The sequence below is a fragment of the Lagenorhynchus albirostris genome, chromosome 3, assembly GCF_949774975.1.
Source record: "Lagenorhynchus albirostris chromosome 3, mLagAlb1.1, whole genome shotgun sequence".
In the NCBI taxonomy this organism is placed as follows: domain Eukaryota; kingdom Metazoa; phylum Chordata; class Mammalia; order Artiodactyla; family Delphinidae; genus Lagenorhynchus; species Lagenorhynchus albirostris.
Window position 1 is genome coordinate 87,251,278 of NC_083097.1, and position 21,007 is coordinate 87,272,284.

Below are 21,007 nucleotides of genomic sequence, written 5' to 3' on the forward strand. Positions count from 1 at the left end.
TATATAAAATTGTGATTTTTCCCTACCTCTATATTGCCTATTCTGTTTTATTTTTTCAGCCTAGCATTTACCAACTGCATGACGTATTGCATATTTATTTATCTGCTTGTTTATCCCCCTCCCCACCCCCTGGCTCTTCATTAGATTGTAGGCTCCATTAAAGCAGGGCTTTTGCCTATTTTTTTCTCTTCTGTATTCATAGAATCTAAAATATATCTGGCCAGCAGTATGCACTCAATAAGTATTTGTTGAAGGAAGGAAGGAAAGAAAGGATAAATGAGCGAAAGAAAAAGTGAGCCCAAGAAAATGCTTGTTTGCTCACTGATCTACTACAAATGCCCACAAAATCACAAGTTCAGAGTAGAAAGGTAAAATAAAAAAGCCAATAACTGAGTAAGCATGTGGGTTTCCTGCAATGTAAGCAGGTCCTTAAGCCTGCTATAAATGTGAATAAGTGGCTTATTTTTCAAGATACAGTGGGTTTTTCCCCCACATTCAGTTAAAATGCACTAAAACATATTTGTTTAAAGAAAAATGATTTTAAAGTACCTTTGAAAAAGCTACTAATAACCTGATGGCTGTTTTCAAGGCATTCCTGTGAAGGGTGAAGGCAGATGATGACAAGCTATCAGCTAAGTATCAAGTGTAAGAAGGAGGTCAGGTTTCTGTTGGTGGCCTTTATTTGGAGTAATGCTGAGCAGCAACAGCCCTGAGTAGCCTGAAAATGCATAAGGGGGTGACGCGGACCTGGAGGCGAATCTCATCACCATAATCATCAAGAGCTAAACAATGGGCACTTCTGCATCCTTACATCAGCCTGCAAGCTTAAATCACTCTATCATAAAACTCAAGGTCATGAACCTTAGGGACCATCTAGTTCAGTCTCCTCACTTTACAAGTTTAAGGAACTGAGCTTCAGGGTTTCAGGGAGGCCAAGTAGCCCACCAAAGTCCATCTTACTTTGGAAAAGGATATTGAACAGGCTGACATGGCCCAGGGACATTTATCAAATGCAAAAAAAGGGTTCACTCGAACTACCTTGGACCTAACTAGAGCAAAGAAATCATCCCCAAAGCTCCTCTTCGATACAAAGAACCAAAGTATCAGGAAGTAAATAAGTAATGAATTTATAGTATAGCTAGTTCTGCTAAAATTTATGAAATAGTCTAATTGAACTTTTTATCTGCTGAACATATTCTTTAGAGTGCGTGTAAAATCAATGTATATAATACATTTATGTCCCCTTTATAGAAAAGAGTATAATTTTAGTATTTTAAATAAATGTGGAAGGTATGGCTACTGCATCTTTGCCTCTGACACAGGGGTGATCATAGTTATGATTTATTTTTTCTCAAATATATGGTCAGAGACACAGTCTCAATTAAGATATAACTCCTGGAGGAAAATGAGAGGCACTTTACAACTCTCTGCTTTATGATTCTATTTCCAGAAAGCACAGTGGTGAAAAGTGGGAGCTGTCTCTGATACCAATTTGAAAAACTAGTGAAGTTATAAGAACTGTTATTTCTCATAAGTAGCTACCAGCCCTCATTCTCTGCACAGTGTTAAAACTGTATTAACATGTACAATTTCAGCCAAGGTGAGAGCTACTGCCACAACCCGCCCTCAGCAATACAACACACACGTAACTCTTTCCCCCACCACTGCCACCATCTTACTGAGGACGAGGTTTATAAAATGTTATCTCAATTCTCAGGCATCTAGAATTTTGGCCCACTCTCAAGGAAATGTTCTTTCCATTCCCTATAGCTATCTTTTCAAAATTTTCAACTACTTTTGCTCCTTGCAACCAATTTGATCCTGAAAAATATATGTAAACTGGAGTTTTAGAAATCAAATCATTTAAAAAATGCTCAAGGGCTACTGAAAAGAATTCCACTTCTGTAAATGGAATGATCACTCTGCAATTTACCTTTGGTAAAATCCTAATTTTCGTATGTCATGCTTGTTTAAAATGATATAAACCTGTTCAGATTTCCTCAAGGGGATACAATCAACATTAATTATTTCTTTCTACCCCATTTCAGTTGAAAACTTCCTCTAGAATAGAAAGCAGAATTTTAAAAATATTTTGCAGGGTCTGTCTTAGATTCTTTGAATCTGCACCGATCAAACATTCCAGAAAGCAGGAATCCTCACTGTCAAAGCCTTGGTGGGCTGTGTCTGAATCCCCTGAACTCTCATAGAGGTAGATTTTTATTCTTTATCTGTACCTCCTTCCGTTCCCCGTGCCGCTATGTTTACAGTAAGAAAGAAGAGATACACAGGCCCTGCCCTCAGGATCTTATAGTTTACAGAGTACGATACAAAATTTCAAATTGTCATCAGGGTTCTGAAGGAAGAAGCAAGGATTTGACAGACAGATGGAGGCTGGAGGCTTTGTATGGGCTGGCGTGGCTCCATCGACTCTGAACCAAAGGACCTAATCAAATTTGGGCACAAAGACATTAAAAGCCTCCAAGGGGGCAGGTTCAATTAGGGCCTTCTGGCCCACCTGCTCACCTGAAGAGAGTACCAGACACAAGGCAGTTAAAAAGCATTACCGAATACCTATTCCATGCTCACCCTAGGGCCGAATGCCTGTGGTAGGAACTATGCCTCATCCTTTGTTTTGGTATCACTAGCATAGGAAGAAGCCCCTATATAGCTACATCCCAGAATAGCTTCCAAAGATATCAAGGATTTGGGGACCCTTTCGGCCCAGCGAGCAGAACCTCATGATTCAAAGCTCCAGGGGCACTTTCCATGTGGGTCCGTGGGGAGCAGAAGGACTCATGAGGGTACAGCAGGGACAAAGCCTGGAGGGGCTACGTGGGCAGCAGGAGAGAAAGACTATTAGATGAAAAGACTTTTCATAGATGAAAAGTCTAGTACCTTGTACAGGAGAGTGTAAAACTGGCTAGTATTCCTTGCAAAAATAGGATAATCACTGTTCAGGGCCAACTCTGAAGGCATATTAGTGAGTGCCTCCCTTCCTGTAGCCCGCTGCTACGTCATTCTTGAGGTATTACTTAGTATTTTCATCAGAGGATGTGAGATGGATTTGAGAATAGACTTATAAGTAGAATTATTTGGGTGAGGTAACTAGTCCTCTCAGACAACCAGTGAACTGGTCCACAGAAGCGGGATGAAATTCAGTAAAAATAACACAGAACAGGGCTTCCCTGGTGGCGCAGTGGTTGAGAGTCCGCCTGCTGATGCAGGGGACACGGGTTCGTGCCCCGTTCCAGGAAGATCCCCACATGCCGCAGAGCGGCTGGGCCTGTGAGCCATGGCTGCTGAGCCTGCGCGTCCGGAGCCTGTGCTCTGCAATGGGAGAGGCCACAACAGTTTGAGGCCCGCGTACCGCAAAAAAAAAAAACAAAACCAAAAAACACAGGACAGAAGAACGGCAGACTGCAGGCATAGATGTATCTCAGGAAAGACAGCCCCCGTGGTGGACTACAAAGTGAACGTGCATCACACGGGTCTACTTATCAGATCTAATCACAGTGTTGTTTTCATGTTTTGGATCTACATTTAAAATAAGACTCCAGAAAAGTTACGAAAGTTATTTGTAAAACTTAAAACAGCTCTCATGGGAACAGCCAGAGGAATTTAAGTGGCATAATTCACTAAGAACACATGAATCTTTGAAGGATGAAACAACCAGCCTGTAGTTGTTGCCATCTCCAAAAAGGATGAGATGCAAGGACATGGATTGAACTATACAGCAAGTCTGGTTATGCGAACTACATAGAGAGGGCTGGATGATGAATGCTATTAAAATGTACTCCACATTTTTCATGACTAGGAGAAGTATATACTTAGTATATTTTAAAGCGGAGTGGGATTTTATAAATAATCTAACCTTATCCCATGGAAGCCAGGTCCCTCAAGATGCTCCAATGAAGAAAGAGTTCCAAAATTTAGTAAGTTTGGTAAATAGTATATATTATATCACTCTCTTTGGAGAGGTACAATCCATGGTATCACATTTAAAGCCCCAAGAAGTCTTACAGGGAAAAAAATTAACTTTATTTAACCCAGAATTTCCCAAACTTAACTGAAGCTTGATTGTCAGAAATTGTAATATCTGAATAATTTTCTTGTTCCTTGGAACCACCTTGGGATTTTCAAATCTAGCCCAACCCCCTCATGTTACATTTGAAGAAACAGTTATATGACCCAAATCTGACTAGAGTTGGGCAGTGGCAGAAATGGGACTTAGCCCATTCCACTACATTTCTTATATTCTGTTGATGTCAATGAAACAAAGCTGGAAGTCAAGAAATAGGGTGTTCCCCCCCCCTTTTTTTTTGTCTGGAGTCTTTGCTTTCTCATATTATCTCCATTAAAAGAAAGAAAAGCAATTAAATGTGAGAGAAATCCTAACTGAAAATACGAGCCACGTTTTTTAACTTGTTGGAACACAGTAAAGCCTGCAAAAGTACCAAAGATAAATATTATTGTACAACAAACTAGAAGTATAAATGTTAAATTGATGCTCTGCCCCTCTTTCGCTTAAAGGGTTTATTACATAGATTTTTCTCTTCCTCTTGAACAATTCCACATGTTCTACACTACTATTCGTCAATGAAATATACCTGTGTTTTGGCCAGTGGTGGTTTCCACCTACTCAGCATCACTGCCTATCTTCCTTAGGTTAAAAACCAAACAACAATAACAAAAATGTTGAAGAACTCCTCTTTCCTTATTCCATGCAGTCGTGGTGGGGTTGTCAGTCAAGGTGCTCTTGATTCTTTCCAAAGGAAAGGCATATATGCCAAATTCCTTTTCCCAGGAATCTGAATCCTGAGTAGAGTGATCCAAGGAATGGGGGAATGTTAGAGTTGAGGAAATCCAATGGTTGGGTCTGGATGAGATAATTCTGATTATTTACTTGTTTCTATGTTCTAGATCCCCAGTATTGCCTCAGTTTCTGTCCATCCCGAGGTCTTCAGTTGAAATAATCTCTTTAGTAGGGTAAGAATTTTTTTTTGTTTAAGTTAGCTAGAATTGATAAAAATTGTTTACAAGTGGAAACACTTAATGAATATAGTACTCATCTATGGGGTACATTGCAAATGGATGAGGGACATTATCAAATATTCATAATTATTATAAGGGTCACGCAGTTGGAGATGAATTTTTCCAGAAAAAGAGTGGACATAAAAATGAAATTTAAGGGTGATGGGTAAAAATATAGCTGCTCATATTCTAAGATTAGATAGGCACTTTGCTTATTTTATCTATAAACAAGGCTTGCCACAATTTAAAAAATATGGGTCAGGTGATATAATCCTTTGGTTCCTTATTGATTAATCTGTTTCTGATGGTGGAAAGAATTAAGAATCAAGTTGGAAGACACCAACTTGTGTCTTCATTGTATAATTTTATCAAGGAGATGACAAGCCATGCCTTTCAGAGACGCCTTGAACTGAAGTGGAATGTACAGTAAAATACAGATTTCCTCAAATAAATGGCCAAAACCATTAATCTTTATCTAAGGACCCATAATAACAGTTTGTTCTCAGTAGCAGGCGGGGGAGGGAGAGAAAATGTCTTCCAGAAAGCACTTTGGCAGTCAATCTGGTTGATAATAAAACTTGATGAAACATCTGTGATTAATATTAATTCTAATTCTTCCTTTAATGGATAATTGTGAAAAAGATAATTTATCCCATTTCATTTAAACTACAGCTGAGTTTTTCAGTTTAGGAAAAGAACATTTCTCCATATTTCTCAGGTATGAGACTCTATGGGGGAAAAAACCAGGTGCATAAAACCTGCTAAGGGTGAAGCAATTTTCTAGTTAGCCCTGGAAAACATTTTGAACGAATTCAACTGACCACTGCAGACTTGGACGTGATCCAAAGAATGGTTCTCTAAGTGACAGGCTGATATTTCTGCATCTTTACCCTTGTAGAATATTCTAAATGAACCACAGTGAACTAATTTAATACATTTTGGTCATATTTGATCCTGCAAAGAGTGTGAGAAAAATGCCCTTGTGAGTAAATGACAGTCAGCTATTTCTGACCACCAGTGTATTTCAAACTAGATGATGAGAGGAACTATTTTTGACACATGTAGATGTATAATTTAAAGTACCCATAAAAACTTGTCATGGTAGCTACCATTAATTTTGACAGAAACTCGGAAAGTAACTAATTGCCCTTCAAATATCAATATTAAGAATACCATTTATTAAACTAGCACTTTAACTCATTTATATATGGAAAACTTGAGGCATGGCTTGAAGCCTCCTGCCCAAATTAACACACCTAATAAGTGATGGACTCAAGACCCAGATCTGCTCATTTTCATCTATTTTTCTGCACTTAATAGTATTTTTAAAAGGAACCTATTAAATAATGGTCTTATTTTCTAAGAATCAGAACATATTATATGGTTAAAAACATGATTGCTGTCTAACTCTATAAGTAGTAAATAGTGATTAAATATACATCACTGTTGACCTTTAATCAAAACCAAATCATGGCTCCATTTAGATATAGTCCTTTTTCATCAGACTCTAACTAAACATCAGGGAGAAGAAAACATAAACTGACAAGCACAAAAGGTCACAGACAATAGGTACCCACTTCTTTAATGTACCTTCCAAAAACCTCGTGTTATATAAATAGAATATTACAGGAACTACTCACTATTCTTTCCTTCCTCCCCAGGCACACATTTTCCTTCTAAACTATTGGTCCAAACTGAATATTTCTTATCACTTGATATCATGCCTGTTTCCTCTCTATTTTTATGTGGCTTTCTGATTCTTATCCTCATTTAACAAAGTCTACCACTTTGTAAAAGGAACTCATTTTATAACAAAAATTTTTATAGTTGTATAAAAAATACAAAACCCTCCAAAGGGTTACCTAGTTCTTCTTTGCAGCAGCCTGGTGAAATTGTATCTTATTTACAGATGAAGCAAAGGAGACAGTTTGCTTTGTGAGGCAGAGGAAGAATTTGTTATGACCCTGGTGAGCGAGCTGACTCCCGGAATCTTAGTTTATCTTAGTCTTTATCGTAGACTAGGACTAGCATGGTCTCCCTCTGACCAGCGTTCCCCAGTTTAAACAAACATTCATATAACAAAGACTCTGCCTTTTCTCAACACTGATGCTGCTGTTCCATTCACTCAAATCCTCCAATACCCACTTCTTCTATGTCTTGAATTCAGACCCATCTACTCCCACTTTAAGCCAATGTTCCCAAAGTGTGGCACGAAATCACCTTCAGGGGAAATTTCTCGAGGGCTTGTTAAAAATGAAATTCCCTACTGCAACCTAATAAAATTGAATGAGTCAGACTTTCTGGAAGAGGGTTCCAAGAATCTGCATTTTTACCCCCCCATGCAGGTGGGTCACTAAAGTTAGGACAGTATCTTAAGCCCTGAGACCTGAATTCCACCTTGCCTGTCAAATCAGCACTTCACATCTTTACTGTCTTCCTCTCGACGCAATCTTCTTTTTATGGACAGTGTCTATCTTGTGATTTACTCCTTTTTTTGCTATCATTTTCATGGATACATTTTTCTCATATTGGACTATGAGCTCCCGGAGGAAAAAAATTACATCGAGTACTTTCTATTGTTGCCCCATGGTGTCTGCTACATTGCCCTGATGGGTAAACACAGCTCAGTGAGAACTGAAGGGTTGACTAATGAGAAAATAATACTGAAGTATATCCTGTAGATTTTCTACAGATTTTCTACAAATTTAATGATGTACAAGTACTGACAGCCCAAGTAAAGTTTAACAAATGGATTTGTATAGCATTTTTAATATAAATATTTTAGGAAATAACTTTTCTTTCAATAAATCTTCTAAAATGGACTTTAATAAACTAACACATCATATCAAAAGGCCAGAAATTCAGCTATTTGATTACTAATCCAGCAAATGTTATTGATTTAGCAATTTCACTTAACAGAAACATCATAAAAACCTATGCAAAAAAAAACACCCTAAAACTCTGCAGCAATGGCAACGAAGCTGAAGACAATATAGAAACAATGGAAATACAAGTAAAGGGTATTTATATCTCTGAGATGAGAATAATTTTTTCATAAGTACCGGTAGTATTTATGGAATAAGCTTCCAAACATTACTTGCCGTTCAGGGTAAAGAGCTAAGAGCATGAACGCTGAAGTTGGGATGCTCAACTCTGGCCATCGCCACACATGGACAGTGTGATTTTAGACAAGTTATTTGACCAGTCTGAGCTTTGGCTCCCTCACTTGTAAAATGGGAACAATAATAGTGTGTAACACATAGTTGAAATAAGGTATGGATGAGACAACATATGTAAATAGGTGGGATGGATAAGTGTTCACTACCTGCTAGCTTTTATTAGATAGCCAGCCTGCATCTAGCCCTAAACTAATTATTTCAATGTAGTTATAAGGCCCAAATGAGTTTCCCTTTCAGAAACATACTACTCCCTATTGCCGGCTGGATAAGTTCCTAATTCTTCAGACCAGATGTAATGGCCCTCAACAGTCTGGCTCAATCTATCCAGTTTTATTTTCCGAATACCTTCCATTCCAGTCAGACGTGTCTTGTCATTGATCTCACAGTCCTTGCTGTTCTGATTTCCTTATCCGGAGAGGGAGGCAGGTTAGAAAGGAACCCCATGCGCTGTGCGAAGCCTGTTCTCTGGAGGACTGCCCGGAGTCTCCCCAGCTCTGACAACCACCCTCATGAATCAGAGCCAGGACCCCTTCTGTGTGAAATCTGGGTGCTTGTCAATCCCAGACTCACTGCTATATTTAAAATGGATAACCAATGACCTACTGTATAGCACAGGGAATGCTGCTCAATATTCTATAACAACCTAATTGGGAAAAGAATTTGAAAAACAATAGATACATGTATATAACTGAATCACTTTGCTGTACACCTGAAACTAACACAACAGTGTTAATCAACTATACTCCAATATAAAATAAAAAGTTAAAAAAAATATCTGGGTGCTGCACACGGCTGCTATGATTCCTGAACCTCATTCTAAAGATTTCAAATGCTGTAAGTTCTCAAAGTGGCTCTTCTTCTCGTATAATATCTACTCCTTTTTCTTGAATTTAAAAAAATGTGTAATAACCAAGTCTGTGAAAAACTCGTGGATTTTAAATAACAACGACAGCAACAGCAAATACAACTAATAATAATAGAAACAGTAATTGCAGCTGCTGTGCTGCTTAAGGATGTGCAAAGGCAACAGGCAATCCCCAGCGTTGTCATGTTAACAAGCTGCGACGTTGAGACAGTCACCAGGCTTTGCATAATATCCACCAATGCCTACAGTGTGCTACTGATTCTGTTCATCAAATTTAAACCTCTGAAAAATGACTCAGGGTACCAAAGAGACATAGACTTTCAATAGTCTCGCTAATCATTAAATGTCTTCATTCCAACTGAAGCAGGGAGAGTGAGTGACACATTTTATTATGTCATCATGTTCTGACCCCACAAACCATTCAGTAGTGCTCTACTTAGCTTTAAAAATCCATAAACATCCTAGTATGTGAGTCTCAGGTATAGGTTGACATGAAACATCCCTCTATACATCACATTAGCCATTTTTAGAGCTGGGTCTGCCTTGAGTTCCAGGGTGTAGGTAGGACTTACCTAATCACTTGCCAAGGGTGCTTCAAATCTCTCTCCTTTTAACTTCTTTTAAAATATTTATTATAAAAAATATTTATTATGATATATGTGAATAACAAGTTTAGACCTGGAGTCAAACTGCATGGGTTCACACCCTGACTCCACTGCAAACTACATGATCTCAGGCAAGTCAGTTAACCGCTCTCAGCCTCAGTTTCCTCATCTACACAATGGGGATAATAATAGTACCCACCTCACAGATGAGAATTCAATGAGTTAAAACAAGTAGAGTGTTTGATACAGTGCCTGGCACATAGTAAACTTACAATAAATGCTAAATCACATCATGATGATGATCACGGGGAGCATTATTGTTAGGGGAGCAGTTTTCAGGCAATGTACGAGTAAGCCTTTAGCAAAAGGATGCTTTTTTACTCCCCTGTGCAGGTGGGTCACTAAAGCTAGGACAGTATCTTAAGCCCTGAGACCTGAATTCCACCTTGACTGTCAAATCAGCACTTCACATCTTTACTGTCTTCCTCTCGACACAATCTTCTTTTTTTTATGGGAAAAACCCCCCCAAAATCTCTGAACTGACCTTTATTTAAATCATTACAATATTCATTATGTGGTCTCAAAATTGACCGAACTGAACCGCCCCTGCCCCTGGTGTATATAGCAAGACCTTTAAGCAATCTATTAAAAGTAAAAAAAACAAAAAACAAAAATCACCTGTCATATATTTGGCGTCTATTTTTACTCTCCTTGTTTAGATTTATTCCTTAAAAATGAGGCCTACAATAGAGCAAGAAGTTCTGAATTCAAGGTTGAGGACCCACTGAAATGGTTAAAGCAAAACATACAGGGAAACTTCATCAATTCAGATTTTAATCAGAACCTGTGATAATGTACTTAGGGAGAAAACTGACTTTGAGAAACTTTTGTTAAAAATAAGTCTGGGGCTTCCCTGGTGGAGCAGTGGTTGAGAGTCCGCCTGCTGATGCAGGGGACACGGGTTCGTGCCCCGGTCCGGGAAGATCCCACATGCTGCAGAGCGGCTGGGCCCGTGAGCCATGGCCGCTGAGCCTGCGCATCCGGAGCCTGTGCTCCGCAACGGGAGAGGCCGCAACAGTGAGAGGCCCGCGTACGGCAAAAAAAAAAAAAAGGCTTCCCTGGTGGTGCAGTGGTTAGGAATCCGCCTGCCAATGCAGGGGACACGGGTTTGAGCCCTGGTCCGGGAGGATCCCACATGCCGCGGAGCAACTAAGCCCGTGGCCACAACTGCTGAGCCTGCGCTCTAGAGCCCGTGAGCCACAACTACTGAAGCCCGCATGCCTAGAGCCCGTGCTCCGCAACAGAAGAGGCCACCTCCATGAGAAGCCTGCGTACTACAGCGAAGAGTGGCCCCTGCTCGCCGTAACTAGGGAAAGCCTGCACGCAGCAACGAAGACCCAAGGCAGCCATAAATAAATAAATAAATAAATTCATTTTAAAAAAAAGTCTGAAAAAGACAGTTTACATTAGAATCCAGATATTGGAGCTACTAAAATTTGGGCAGGTTCAAATTAAAAACAATATATATTCTTTCTTAATGACTCAGAGACATTGTTTTTAAAGATTTGGCTGTAAATGGGAGTGCTAACTATAAACTAAAACTTACCTAACATGAATGTAGATGCAACTAGTTGGAAATATTGCACATCTCTGAAAATAGTAAAATGAAAAAGATATTGTAATTCCAATTTCTAACAATAATAGACTGGCTGGCTATTCTCCAATTCATGATATTTTACTTTTGGGGCTCAGAATGAATTAATATTTTGTAAAGCTTTACATTTTAAAACTAAACCTGGATATAGCCCATCTATTAAAGTTCTGTTCCTAACGTGGACTTTCTACAACCTGCCTAAAAATATTTGATGGAAAAGAAGCCTGTTGCCAAAGTCCACATATTTCCACCATTAAACAGAGGTAAGCCATATCCCCAGAAACCATATTTCAAGCCCACAGGATACTCATGAACTAAAATAATGAATGATAACGTCTCGTTCTCTGCATTAATATTAAAGAAAAGAGAAAATAGAAAACTTTATAGCCACTATCAGCCCTCTGGACCATAAATCTCAAGCTTTGAGAATTGCTTCCCAAAAGGGTAGGGAGCGGGGATGAGTTGTGAGAGCGCTTGGAGCCCAGAGATATTTTTTAGCAAGCCAGCAAAGCACTGACACGAATTTCTACATATCTCTGGCTGTGAAAAGTCTCATTTGTGGTGATTTATATTTCCTCATAAAGAACTCTGTAGATAATATAAGCCTGCTGTGAGGCTGTCTGACAACTTTCAAACTGAGAGTTACACGACCGTTCTGTTAAAATAGAGCACGCATAGATGAGTGGGAAAATCTGTAGAAACAGTATTTCTTCTCACAAAAGGCCAAAATACTGTTCTTCCAGCATGCACAATGTTGACAGAGTCACCTTTCACTCTGCGTGCATGCTTCATGGATAATATTTTGGTCATCTATATGAGGAAATACTATTTTTTTCTGAAGACTGACTGCATTTCATGAGTGCATGCTTGTGTTAATTTACCAAAAATGACACTTAGACATCATCACACTGGAGTACAGTTGCCTTAATAAGTTACTAAGGGAAACAGAATCCCACGCTGACAACCCGAAGTCAATGGAGTATAAACACTGTTATTCCAAGTGTCACTGGCATGTTATTTCCATTTCTCCTGGCATCTGCTCTATGTAACACTACACATACACATGATACAGCAGCTCATTAAACTGCTTGCAGTTAAATTAGTACATTACTTGTTTATAAGGCTGAGAATTACCGCTTCCCTGTGAAATTACACAATTAATCAGGTGCGTTTTTTCTCTCAGGGATGCGGCCACTTCTGACATTTAGGAATTAAAAAAGAACAGTCCTTTCATTTGTTTCCACATCAGCATTTAGTCTCAGTGGGGTAAAAGGAAGCAAAAGGTGACATACTTCCTTCCTCCCCCTAAGGAGGTCAGAACTCTACTGTTCCCTCAATCTTGTAATGTAGCATTTTAAACTCTTAAAAGGAACACAGAAATTATTTTGTTTTTGAACTTCTTATCTGAGCGTCTGTTGCAGCCTTTGAAAAATTCGAGCAAAGGGAAGAATTCTTGAGTCTTCTGTTTCTTATGGCTGATACCATGAATTGCCAGCAAGCCCCAATTATTCAGTAGGTTTTAAGGCTCCCTTTGCAAACTTTAAGAACAGTCCCAAAGTCAAAATCTATTAAGCAGTGATGTTTGCCCCAGTTTCCTTTTTCACAAACCCAGCATTCATTTCTCTGATTGTTTTTAACAGTATCTCATCCTTTAGTCATTTAATAGGGCATGCATTTCTTTTTAAAATTCTCCCTACTTGATCAAATAATACTGCCCAAAATTTTTAAAATAATAAAGTGTTTTAAAATATCCTTTGTTCCTATTAATTGCCTCATCCACCTTTTTTTTTTTTTTTTTTTTTTTGCAGTATGCCTCCTCCACCTTTGATTTCACTCAGACTGTGAAACACACCAGGTGAAGCGTCTGTGCTCTAGCCGTGTCTGAGCTGACGCCCGGCCTTCCCGTTCAGAAGGTTAACAGGGTACCTGGCAATAAACAACCATTTTCATAAGAAAAACCTACAGTTAACACAGAAAAATATCCTGAAGTCTCTAAATATCCTCTTTTATGTCTTTATTTAACCTTCATTTAAGAGCCCTTGAAATCCATTCAAGCTTTCCTAAAAGATGGCAATGGACAACTTGAAACAGACACAATTCTCTAAACTCATTCTTTAAATAAAAAGGTGCATTCTTGCAGGTTCATTAAAGTATATGGAAGTTCACTGGAAGTATATGAAGGGAATAGAAGGACTATTTTCAGACAGAAATCTGATATAATCCCAGACAAACATCTAGTGTCTAAGTAGAGAAAAACTGTTTCATTGCTTGTTAAAAATTTTTTAAAACTTAAGAAAAACCCTAAATTTTGGCAATTAAGATATACTCTATCTGAGCAATTACTATTTGATGTCTGTGACATATTCATTCTTTTCCACTTTAGAAAATATTAAAATTTGTCAATTTCCTAACACTGCCCTTCAACTCCCTTCTCTGTTAATATAAATATGCATCACTCAGTACCATGCTCTGATTCTACATACCAAAAAAATGCAGGAGGTGAATTACTATTTGACCACAGTCCTGGAAATTTCAGTTATAAGCCCTTGAATCTCAGCTGAAGTATGCGCTAGAACCTTTAATGCTAAAATAAGACTCCAGTAATCAAAAACATTTTTCGATAATAAAAGCAAAATGCACACACACGTTGAAGCAAATATTGAGTTGTTCATTTTAATAAAGTATATTGTACTTACAGGTCACCTCCCCTGCAAGAGTAAAAGACTATGAAAGATGAAAAAGATTACCTCCTGCTTTGATAAATATGCTGTTTTGACACTCTTCTATTTCAATAAGAACAACTCAGAAAAAAGGCAGACTCATGTGAACTGTCAAGACCAAACTAATTCTTAATGTAGATTACTAAAGTAAGCTGCTGAAAAACCAGACATCTAAAGGGGGATGAAGACTTCCTTAGGCATATGTAAAACTGGCATAATATTCCTTCACAGTATAGGGCATGGGCTTAAAACGTGAAATTTTTTTTTTTTTTTTGCGGTACGCAGGCCTCTCCCGTTGCGGAGCACAGGCTCCGGACGCGCAGGCTCAGCGGCCATGGCTCACGGGCCCAGCCGCTCCGCGGCATGTGGGATCTTCCCGGACCGGGGCATGAACCCGTGTCCCCTGCATCGGCAGGCGGACTGTCAACCACTGCATCACCAGGGAAGCCCAAACCGTGAATTTTTATGAGGCATTTATTGTCTCTTTTACTTAACTAAAATATCAATCAGGGCTATTCAAGTTGCCTTAACTTCAAAGGGTGCAAAATTTTGGGGATGTCGATTATTGAAGTTATCTTTTTGGTAGTCAATTGGTCCTTTAAAAATATTTCTTTAATTGAGCCTTGGAAATAAGAAAGATTGTGATAATAAACTATTATTATATACCCATTTTACAGATGAAGAAAGTGAGGCTTGGTGAGGTTAAGTTACCCAAAGTCACATAGTTATTAAGAGTATAGAGGGATTTGAACCCAAAGGTGCTTTCACCAGAGTCTGTGCCTTTTTTTTTTTTTTAACCATGATCCACTCTCTCCTTTGATGCAATGTATCCCACTCTTCTTTGATATAATCCCCAGCATATGATCAAAAAATGTTACTAAGAAACTAGGGAACTGCTGCAGTGGGTGCAGCAAAACCTAATGCTTCTAATTTATCTGCTTGTCTCAAACAGTATCATCTAAGAAAAATTTTAATTGCTTTTTCTATTTGGTTTACTATTACAGTATTTATTCATTCAACAAATACTGAACAATTCTTCTATGTGATGTTTTCTACTAATTTTTTCACTTAAAATATACTGTTTTATTTTTTTTTAAAGGGCTTCAAATGCTTGGCTTTTTATTTATTTACTTATTTATTTTTGGCTGTGTTGGGTCTTCATTTCTGTGCGAGGGCTTTCTCTAGTTGTGGCAAACGGGGGCCGCTCTTCATCGCGGTACGTACGCGAGCCTCTCACTATCACGGCCTCTCACGTTGTGGAGCACAGGCTCCAGATGCACAGGCTCAGTAGTTGTGGCTCACGGGCCTAGTTGCTCTGCAGCATGTGGGATCTTCCCAGACCAGGGCTTGAACCCGTGTCCCCTGCATTAGCAGGCAGATTCTCAACCACTGCGCCACCAGGGAAACCCAAAATATACAGTTTTAAATCAACATTATGGTTAAGCAGATTTTCCACATTATAGAGAGCTTGCCTGATTTTAGAAACACTTGTGTGAGAAACTGCACTCTAAGTTCCAAACAACTCACCTGTAAATAAGCTTTTGGAACATATCCCGTTGGCAAGTGAAGCACTTTCTTTATATTACTATTCTCCGGATTTACTGAATATTCTTACACTTCTTAAAGGATGCTCAGTAACCATCTTATACAATCAAATGGTTTCTGAAGCTGATCTTGATCATTTCAATAAGATATCTCTTCAGAATTAGGTTTCTTATTTTGTCAGTTTTAAAAAACTGTGTAGTAGATATTGAAATTACTTCACAGTTTAAGACTGTAAATTTTAATTAAAGTACACAAAGCAGAGAATTAGCAGTTAACCACATACATTCAAGTATGCACTGAAGAATGATGCCCACAGAAACATAAACTGTCCTCATGATTTTCTACTTTAAAAAAATATGTATACCAAAAAGACTGGAGCAGAAAGCTTCAGCTCCTTGAAAGTTTTCATTGATGAGATTTTTTAGGATTCTAACTTCAAGGAAATGGACATTTTCCAGCTCCATACTTACATCACCATGTCAATTATGAAGGAGTAAAACTAAAGCATCATGGGTATTCAAGTTTACTTGCCAATAAGCTTAGGAAGCGTATTCCCTAATAATCTCCCAGAAACTCCTGGATTCCATCTGAGCACTATGACTATAAACTATCTTTATTCCAAGTATCTTCTTTTGAAGGAGATCAGCTAAACCTTAGATGTGGCAAACACTAGAAGAATTCTCGCCTTTTTAGTATCATTTTAAGAAAATGACATCTATCTTCCTTATTGTAGGTCTCTCATTAAAAATCACTCGTTTCCTGAATCGCGTGTGCAATCATAATTTAGTCTGGATGCTGAATATTCAGTGGATTTAAGAAGAATTTCTTTGAAAGTACAACTTTTCTGAAGTTATTGTATTAAAAAGGTCAACCATCTGGGAAGATACAGCTGAGATGGAAGAGTATCCTCTGGAGAGCTGAAAATGTAAAAATGTGTTTAAAATGTATCTTGCACTACCTGATTTGGGGTTCCAGTAGAGTTTATAAAGTAATATTCTCTAAACAGTAGTGCTAATAATTTCTAATCTTTTTTAATACAAAATATATTGTTTCTTTTTAAGCATATAAGACCTAGGACCTTATCTCTTCACTTCCTTTTAGTTGTTTACTCACTTAATTTCTTCTCAGACTAGCTACATACTTCTTGTTTGTGTGAACTTTTTTCAAGTTACCTAACTTTTCTGTGCCTCAGTTTCTCCACCTGTAAAATGGGAAATAAGAACAGTACCTCACAGTGCTGTTTTGAGAACAGTAGGGTATTTAGAACAGTGCCTGGAACAGAGTGAGTGCCACATAAACACTAGTGAGCCTTATTTATTGATCATCTACTACATGCCAAACGATATGATGGAGGGCATAGAGCAGAAATAGCCATGAACAAACCACCATAAATATATAATGTGATTAACTGCTTGAGCGAAAATAAAGCAGAGTTAAGAGTGTAGAGAATGGTACGGGTATTATCTTTATATAGGGAGGTCAGAAGAGCCTCTCATATAAAGACATTGTTTTGGCCCAACCTAAAGCAAGTGAGAGCAAGGGATGTGGCTACCTGGGCCAATGAGAACCTCAGGCAGAGAGAAGATAAAGAACCAAGGCCTTGATGTCAGGGGGCACTGGGCAGGTGTGATGAACAAGGAGGACAGGGTGGCCGGAATAGAGACAATAGGCAGAGATGGTAAGAGGAGAAGTCCAAGAGACTGAGGGTGGGGAGGAGAAGAGGACTTGTCTCAGAGGACCTTGTTTGCCAGGTTAGAGACTCTGGATTTTGTCTTGGTGAGACAAGAAGTCTCTGGAGGGCTTTGACAGAGCAGTGACGTGAGGAGGGGAAACAGATAGGAGCCTGCCGCGCTAGTCAAGACAATGGATGATGGTGGCGTGGATCAGGTGGCCAACGTAGAACTAGTTCAATAATTCTAATATGCTGCTCCACTCTCCATTTTCCTTAAAAATATCCCTTTAACTGGCATTTATTGAACATCTACTAAGTAAGGCTTTGGGTTGGGCCATTTTACAGATGTTAACTCTACCCTAGTGTACGGACCCTATGATAAAATATATTAAAGCTCCAAGAAAGTTTGAAATCATCTATTGCAACCTCATTATTTTACAGATGTGGAAATAGAAACCCAGAGAGATTAGATGATTTATCCAAAATCATATACCTCGTTAGGTCAAGAGAAGGGCCCAGGGCTCAGTTTTCCTTACTTTACAGAGGAGGACATTCAAAATCAGCAGTTGTACTAACTTACAAAGATAACTTATGGCGCCCTTTTTTATTCCCCTTTGCCTCTTCTGATTTAAAAATAACGACACAAAACTTCTTTCACACATGTCCTCTTTAGGTTAATGTTTATGAGAATCATTTCTAAAATGAGCATTTTTGAAGTTTCTAAAATAACTCTTTGCCTTAGGAAGTCTATATAAATGACTATTGCCATAATCTATTGACGGGCAGTTCTGCAAATCTATCACTGGTAGAAAAACCACCGACCTTCTCTAGTTATTTTAGTATGCCAATCTCTTACCAAAATAACTCCTGTAGATTAAAAACAGTATCTGTCAGATTGAGGGGATGGGCTCAGTCTGCCTGACCGATAATCGGCGATTCCAACAACTTAGTACACTGCCTGTTCTCAAGGAAAGGAAGACATGGCATAGAGTCGTTCTTGAGACAAATAAAGGATCTAGAATCGTGAACGGTATTTTATTTTTAATGTAAACAGGAAACTTCATGAGATATTTCCAACTACTGTATTTTCTTAATTTTGTATAACTTGGAGAAATTAAGAAGGAAATAAAGCTCGTTGAAGATAAAGCAGAACTTGATAAGAACACTCCGATTTGTGTCCTGAGTCTAAGTGATGAGGTGGACTTCCTGTTATGAACTATTCCTCTTCCCTTCCCCCCCAATTCAAGCTTGTATCTGACTTTCGGTCCTCTGCAGTCACCCCTGAGCTTAAGCCTTCCTCCGGCACCTTGAAGCAGGACCGTCAAAAGGCTATAGCTTTCATTTTTCTCTTGGAAAACTTGCAAGAGATTTTAAGGCCTTGAGGAGCTGAAATATACCCCTGGCCTAGTAAGGACATTTTATAAAACTGACAAGTGGGCAGTCAGGCTGGCTCCTGAGATCAGCAGTAGGGCTCCATGTAATGTAATGAGTGCGAAAAGAGCCATTTCCCAATCATCTTGTTCATTCCACGCACATTAGGAAAGAGGAAAATTCAACTGAGGGCCAATTCTCCCCTAAGAATCCTTTAGTTTAATTATGACCACAGTATCTGAAATGTCTGTAAGGTGTCCACTCTCAGCAGTGAAAGGAAGAGAGGAAACCCTTTCCCTACTAAAAAGACAGGGAAGGATGCTCTTATGGTTTTAAAACATGATTGAAAATTCAATTTAACTGATGACCAGGCCACTGCGCTTCTTGTAAATGAACATCTTTTTGCTGCTAATTTTGTGCTATTTTACTTTTCATTAAAAGAAGTAATTCAGGTTAAACTCAGCTGAACAGCAAAAAGCTCTTGGTATTTTGAAGCATTTTGAACAATTACTTTCACAGGAGCCCTTGACAGTTAAATGACTCCGTTAAATGAATGTTACAGAAGACACGTAATGATTTTTAGTGAAATATTGAATTTAACCACAAATGAGGAAAAACCAGTCATAAGCACTATGGGTGTATTTGAATAATAACATCTTGCTTATGAACCTCAATGGATTCTATAATTTCTAATAATCATGCAATCAACTAGTTAGCTGGTGAGTATGTTTCCCATCTTAGTGCCCTCTATTCACTTTTGCGTTTTGCTTTTGTTGCTGTTTTTTAATCTGAGAAACCATGTGAAAATTTTGAAACTGGCAATAATTTCCTCTTACATCAGTATGATATTTTAGACTTAGGCAATTAATGAGTCTCTGTCTCACAGCTGAAGTCTTCCTTTTTCCTTTTTCTCCTCTGCTGAATGAGATTCTTTGACAAAGTAAAAATCAGCAAAAGGCAAGAGCCTGCTGCCTGAGAACATGTGAATTCACTGTATGCTAGTGTTTCCCCCATCCACGGGACTCAATATTCCTTTTCTTATTTTATGGATCGAACGTGAGATACTATCAAGACTTTTACACGTTTTTTCATGACTAACGACTGAAATATGTACTGAAATAATAAAACGGGTGCTGTTCAATTTCCTTTCTAAATTCAATTCCAATATAAGTGAGAGTGCCCTTGTGATGGGGAAATCCGGCTTATTAGAAAACTCTGTTTTCTGTAGAAGAAGAGGAGCTAGAAATCCTTGTAGACTTAAAACATGTGGGTGAGGAGAGGTAGGGGAGGACACTGGGATTGAAGAAATGAATCAGAAAACCAGGAACGCTCTTTATCTCGTTTGCCTGGCAGGCGACGAGCAAGCAGCCCAGCACCCTGGGAGGCTCTGCGCTTCCTGATTCTTCCAAGCAGGTGAGGTCCAACCTCCCCTACGTTCCCACGGCTCCCTGCACTCAGGCTCCCTGCACTCAGCGGCATTCAGCAACTGTCTATTTCCACTTTCACTGCCTACTTAAATGTCTGCTCCCCACTAGGCAGTCACTCCTTGAGGACAGGGAGTGTTTTTTCATTTTGCATCCCCCAAATTTCTGAGCCATGATAAGCTGGTCAGTAAATGTACTTTTTTTTTTTTTTTTTTTTTTTTTTTTTTAGTAAATGTACTTTTGAACAGAGTACTTCTAACATTTAACTCCTTCAGCTGACAGTCAAAACACGTAGGAAAGGCCAGATAGCTTAACTATCTGATACTAGTTAAAGGCAAGTCCAGATACACAGCAAGCTGCCTAAATTAGGTATTTCCTATAACCCTGCTAACTCAAGTGTGGTCCATAGACCAGCAGCAGTGGCATCACCGGGGAGCTTTCCAAATACCACATCTCGGGCCCCACCCCAGGCCCCCTGAATCAGAATCTGCATTATAACAAGATCCCCAGGTGACCTGTGCACAGTGAAGTTTGAGAAGCATTTACCTAGGATACATGACCAGTATGATGCCTGAAGAAGTGATGGTGTGTAAGATGGAGAAAAAACCAAGATACTTCTTCACACTCTTGCCTGTTTAAAGACACAGCTGCTCTTAATAATTGTCTTTTCTCCTTGGTGCAAAGAGAGTATTTATCATCAGCTTGCTGACATTTGCAGGAGTTTTGGCTTTCTCCAACTGAAAATGTGGATGATTGAAAGGATATTGCTGACACCTGAATGAGAAATCCAATGACTCCAAGCTATGTAAATTTAATTATTTCCTTTAATTCTTTTTTCAGGAATCTCTTTTTCTTTTCCTGAGCTTTGGTAGCAATTTTCATTTAAAAGAAATACAAGTCAGCAGTGGTTCACTGAACAGGCTGACACGCGATTTCATAGG

At 38.8% G+C, this 21,007-nt stretch overlaps 1 protein-coding gene across 2 annotated transcripts in view; it reads right to left on the reverse strand.

Moving 5' to 3' along the window:
• Positions 1-21,007, reverse strand: part of EFNA5 (ephrin A5) — a 280,955-nt gene that overhangs the window by 27,658 nt on the left and 232,290 nt on the right. The window lies entirely within an intron of this gene.